Source organism: Balaenoptera musculus, chromosome 5, assembly GCF_009873245.2.
Source record: "Balaenoptera musculus isolate JJ_BM4_2016_0621 chromosome 5, mBalMus1.pri.v3, whole genome shotgun sequence".
In the NCBI taxonomy this organism is placed as follows: Eukaryota; Metazoa; Chordata; class Mammalia; order Artiodactyla; family Balaenopteridae; genus Balaenoptera; species Balaenoptera musculus.
This window is the reverse complement of record NC_045789.1, coordinates 57,029,735-57,035,734: the sequence shown is the minus strand read 5'-3', so window position 1 is coordinate 57,035,734 and position 6,000 is coordinate 57,029,735.

Genomic DNA, 6,000 nt, shown 5'->3' with positions numbered 1-6,000 from the left:
AAACAACTTGGGGCCATATTTAAAAGGATGAAGATGCCAAAGGATGAATACTTATTTGTAACAAAACTGAATCACAAGACTAGCCAAAAGATTAAACCAAATTATGGCTATAAATACAGTAGTAGATGTTCTGAGGTTAGAGATCTAGATTAAAAATTGGAACAATGGGGCTCTGGATTTATTTTATGCCTGATCCACACTACCAAATAACAGACCCTAAATAAATATGCTTCAAAAGTGAATGGATGAAAGCTTGCAGATTTATTTTCTCATATATTAATGTATAATAAAATTCCAAAATCATATTTTTTTATACCTGCTATTTTTTTCCTGTTAATAGTTGTGGGAGCTAATAAAATATGTATAGGATACATTTGTAAATGTTGAAAAACAGATTTTATCCATAAACCACTTCTATTATTTGTTAAAAAAAAAAAAAAAAGGGTTTCCCTGGTGGCGCAGTGGTTGAGAATCTGCCTGCCAATGCAGGGGACACGGGTTCGAGCCCTGGTCTGGGAGGATCCCACATGCCACGGAGCGACTAGGCCCGTGAGCCACAACTACTGAGCCTGCGCGTCTGGAGCCTGTGCTCCGCAACAAGAGAGGCCACAATAGTGAGAGGCCCGCGCACCGTGATGAAGAGTGGCCCCCACTTGCCGCAACTGGAGAAAGCCCTTGCACAGAAACGAGGACCCAACACAGCCAAAAATAAATATAAAAAATAAATTAATTAATTAATTAACTTAAAAAAAAAAAACTCAAGTTAACATGTTGAAGTTGATATATGCAGCAGATATACCATAAGAATTTTCTTATATTACAGGTGGGCTATACAAAATATAAAAAGAAATAATAAGAAAATTTTGTGTCACGTATTGGAAAGTCACTGAGGGACTATTAGGACTGTGGATAGGGGCTCTGGCATTAATATTCTCAAACATAAATATAACAAAAAAGAGGATCTGAACAGTACTTGACTAAAAAGCATCCTGGGACTTCTCATTTAGACAAGCAAAGAAGAGGAAACATTCAAAAATAGAAAGAATTGAGGTTTTAGGAACTGGACCAACTCTTGGACTGGCCTTTATGCTGTATACGTCTTAATTCCATTTTGTCACCTTTTGATTTTGTACTTTTGATTGATTTTTTGTGCTTGATTTATATCCAATAGGTTTAATACAGTTGAGAATAATGGACATTATGGCTAGCAGGCAATATGAGAAGTAAGACAGATGGCAGCACAATTCATTGTGGTGATAAAAAACATGACTGAGATAAGGCTCCAACTTAAAATTAAGGTAGTTTGAGACTATGGGCATGGGGAGAAAGACAGGGAGAGCCAAGCAGGCTTCCAAGATCAAATAAAGAAGGCTGGGGTTCAGGGCAAGGCTCTATTGTCAAGGAAAAGTAAAACATATATCAGAAAAAAACTAGTGGGTATAAGAAATAGATCATAAGAAACATACCATTAACCTTCAGCGAGGAGAAGAGGAATCATTTAAAAAATATGTCAAAAAGAACTTCATCCAGAATTTTAAAGACATAATGGACCGTGTAGGATGTTGGGGTCAAATCTACTCTTCTGAATATTCCTTCCCAGTTTATTTTCCAAGATTAGCTACAGTAACAAATATTTTTCATCCTGTAATTCATTACTCATAAAGTACGGACATTATGAGACAATCTGTATTCATCTTAGTATTTCCCTGTATACCTGCCTCCATATTAGTAGTTTCCAAACCCTATCTCATATGACTGCCTCTATGGTGACTCTGTGTCACCTCTGGGAGAAAGGCCAGGGTCAGCTGAGCAGAACTCTAGACAGCCAGCCATCTGCCTTAGTCAGAGCAGCCCTGCATTTCTCTGCTTAGCATCCTTGATTAAGAAGAGTAGAGAAATTCACCTGTGCATGAAGATTTAAGTATTGTTATTTAACAAGCAGAATATTTGAATTCAGGGTATATTTGGTGATATTAATTGACAGTAGCCTTCTTTTTTTAAACTAACAGTAGTCAGTAATTTTGTAAGACTGTATGAATTTTCATACAGAATGAGGAAGGAACCTTGTCCAATGAACACATTTAATGGGACAAGAAAAGAAAAAAATACTTTGTTTTAAATTACAGCCAATAAAACTTGTCTGTGTTAATATGTAGCTGTATTACACTAGACAGTTTTCATTCTTAAAGACTTTTTCTAAAATTAGTGGCAAAAACTCTTAAATGGCCTAAAAGACCCTAATCTGTTCCTTGCTCTCTCAATAGCTTGATTGTGTGTTGTACTGACATTGATACCTATGTGCCAGCCAGGTTGTCTTCTTTCCCTTTTTTCAAAGGTACCATCTTCAAAATGTGGCTTCAGAAGTCACCCTGGTGACCATGTATGGCTCTTGATACATTTAGATATGTGATCTAACCTTCACACAAACACACACACAGAAACACATATACTTCTGCTGGGGTGATAAGCAAGTTAATGCATCCCATCAGGGGGATTGACACTTGGCTCCACCTACCTGCTAATTACAAAAAATGAGATTATGGTTTTAGTAAAATATTTAAACTAAGAAAAACCCACTATATGGGTTTATTTTCAAGTGTGAGGTGTGCACACTCAAAAGATCAGTGGTAAAGCTTAAAACCTTTCAGAATTGATTTTGAAATAAGCAGTGCAATCAGTTTAAATTGTGGTTTATAATAAATGATGACCAGGATGACCATTATTGGTCACGTGTAGCCACATGCCTGACCTCTCACTAGATGTCAGTAGCACCCCTGTACTCCATCATGACAGACAAAAATATATGTACTCATTGACAAATATCCCCTGGGAAGAAAAATCATATACCTCATCAAAGGATTCCTTTATTAAACTTTTTAAAGTCATCTGAATTGGATTCTGAATTTTACTGTGAGGCAGATCAATACATCATACTACTCTCTTCCACATTTCATACTCTTGAATAAGATTCTCACCTCTTTTAAAAATTATTTGTTATTGTCTTCCCCAAAACTTCATTTTATCATTTTCCTGTTTTGAACTATCTAGTGGTTGTACTCCTTTGCATCTTTTAATTTTTCCATCATTTAAAATATTATTATTTAAACAGAAACGATAATAAAGAAATAACTATTCTTGGGTTCCTGTTTACTATCAGTGAGGTGCTCTATGATTTCCACTCAGTGAATATCAAATTTGGTGAATACCTTTCACTGAGTTGGATTTTAAGACCTATCCAATAAGGAATTTAAGTTGGATAAAAATATTGAATCCAATAAGAACGTAAGAATCTGCAAGTGGTTTTCTTTGGTGTGTTTTTAGTTTTAAATGTTGTAAGAAATTGTATGATTTTTAGCATCTAGTGTCTTTGTTTCTCTAGCCTGAGTCACCATGGTGATTTTTCTTATGAATCATTACCAAGTAATAAAGTTACAAAAATTTTCAGAAGCAATGGTAAATGCGTAATAAGTCACTCTATTACCATCTTACAATTGTAGACAGTCAATTTTAGAATTTGTCTAGATTTGAACATATAAAGCAGATTAGAATTCTTTAAGGAAAAAAATATGGATTATAATCACTAGCCAACTCTGTTCCTATCTAGGAAATTAAAACTACTTTGACTCAAGATTTCTCAGGCAAATAAAAGAACACTTTGAAAGTAGGTGTAAATTCTGTTAATTTTTGGCTTTTGAATTAGTGGCATATTTGATTATTATTTTTAGAAATAGATTCATTATGTATAAACTTTTTTAACTTAAGTGAAGCTTAAGAAGTAGTTTCTTCAAGATGAGCATCAGTTTGAGAGAACCAAAAGAACCATAGACAAAAATGTATGTAGTCATTGTATGTATGTAGCAGAGAAGTAAATACCCATAATATATCTCCTTTTATATTATTCCAATATAAAAAAATTACACTAAAATGTAATAAGAGAAAGTATATCTGTTAACATAGAGTTATTTATTGAGTGTAATGTATGCGTCATTGTAAGTTCAAAGAATGGAAGGAAAAAAAGTGCTTATAGTATAACCATAAAAATCAACAAATATTCATATACATAAACAAGGGATGGTATGTGACTGTTCTGAATCCCAGGAGAAACCAGAATTCACTTCAAGTGATTCAAACAAAAAGGTTCTAATACAGGCATACCTTTCACAGGCATAGGCAGACAAAGAAATAAGCAAGGGATTGTGAGGTAATAAATAATTAGCAATAGCAAAATCCAAAACTATCCCAGGGATGAATGGGCACAAGGAAGAACTAGCGTTACTGGAGATGAGTGAGATCCGGAACTGTGGAGGAGGAGCAAAAGTCTAGGAGGGAAGCAGTAATTGCTTGAGATGCTGTGAGGAAATAGGAAGGGAGCAAAAAACAAAAACCCTTATACAAACGAAATTTTTAAAAAAATCTCTCTCTTCTCTGTACCTCCCATAACCTGCAGGTATATCCCACTGCTTGAACTTCTAGAAGCCAGCTGGTCGGAAATTCTTGTCATGTTATCCTTGGGATATAACCTTTTGGGTGCAGATTAAGGGAAAGAAAGTCAGAGGATGGGAGTATGGGGCAAATGGAGAATAACCAGCAGAGTACTTTGCCGATTTCTGGTGAATCTATAGATTTCTCCCCCAAATTTTGTATTTTTATTTAGTCACTTTGATGGTAATTTAGAAGGGCTAGTAGTAACAAACAGTATCTTAAATGAGCTTGTAGAATGAGAAGAATTCTCTGCCCCGCCAACACACATTTTTAGTCATGAAAAAAAAGTCCTTATTCATAATTCCTTAAACCTAAGTTGAATGGAAGATTTATCAATGTCCTTTTTTTTCTTTCTTTGGAAAGAGCTAACATTACTATCTAATAATTGATCATCATGGTTTTTATGTTATGAACTCCACATTTTTTAAGCATGTAGAATTTATACTAATGAGGTTTATATTTCACTTTCCTCCTTTTTAATTAAAAAATAACTAATATGTATGGAGGGCTTACTATGAGCCACATATTATATGAAACTTTATATACATTATTTAATTTAATCATATATAAATGGTATTTCTGGTTTTCCCTTATCCCCATTTTATGGAAGAGGAAACTTCGGCTAACAATTGGCCAAGCGCTCATTATCATCAAGGGGCAAAGCTATTTCCTGAACAAAATCAGACTAACACAAAAGGACACTTTCTTAACAATTATACATTCTTTTTCTCTCTTAAAAGTATCCACTTATCTAATTAGTATCCAGAGAGTTTTACTTAATTTGCTAATCTTAACCACAGTTTTCTAAGATAAGTTTTATTAATTTAAAGGTGAAAAAACTTATAGTCCCAGAGAGATGACAGTACTTGCTAGTAAAACTTCATGGAATAGATTATTGTCACTTTTTTTTTTTTTACTATAATCTGTTGCCAAATATAAAATATTTGGCTGACAACACAAAAAAATCACTATAATAGATGCACATACCTTACAAGAACAAGTGACTTTCTGGAGACTGGACAGTAGTGCTGTCCTAGGTCATATTCTGAGGGAAACCAAGTGTAAGAGTTTAGTGTCAGGATGTTTATTAGGAATAAACCATTGCTATCAATACCAAAGGGACAATGGAAAGGGAGCAAGGAAAAATACGGTGGGCCCACGAGCCTCAGCCCACCCCTTAGAAGCTCTGGAGTTGAAATGGCCCATCTAAGCTGTCTGGTGTTGAGAAAGAATGATGAACACCTTATGCCCTCCTCTTTATGTCCCCCCATCAATCATTAGTTATATGTCACCCCAGGAAGGGCATGACCTTCAGCAGGGCACTGTCTGCAACAGAGACCATCCTAAAAGTTCTGATAGCTTAAGGTTGTCAGCAGACAGTATTCTAGAAGCCAGGGCAATATATTATTCCTTGAAGGGAAATCTGGGTTGTACCTCCCTATTTCCATCACAGATATATTGCTCTACTAAGATAAGCAAACTAAGACTGACAATAATGAAGAGGATTTCTTTCTTCTT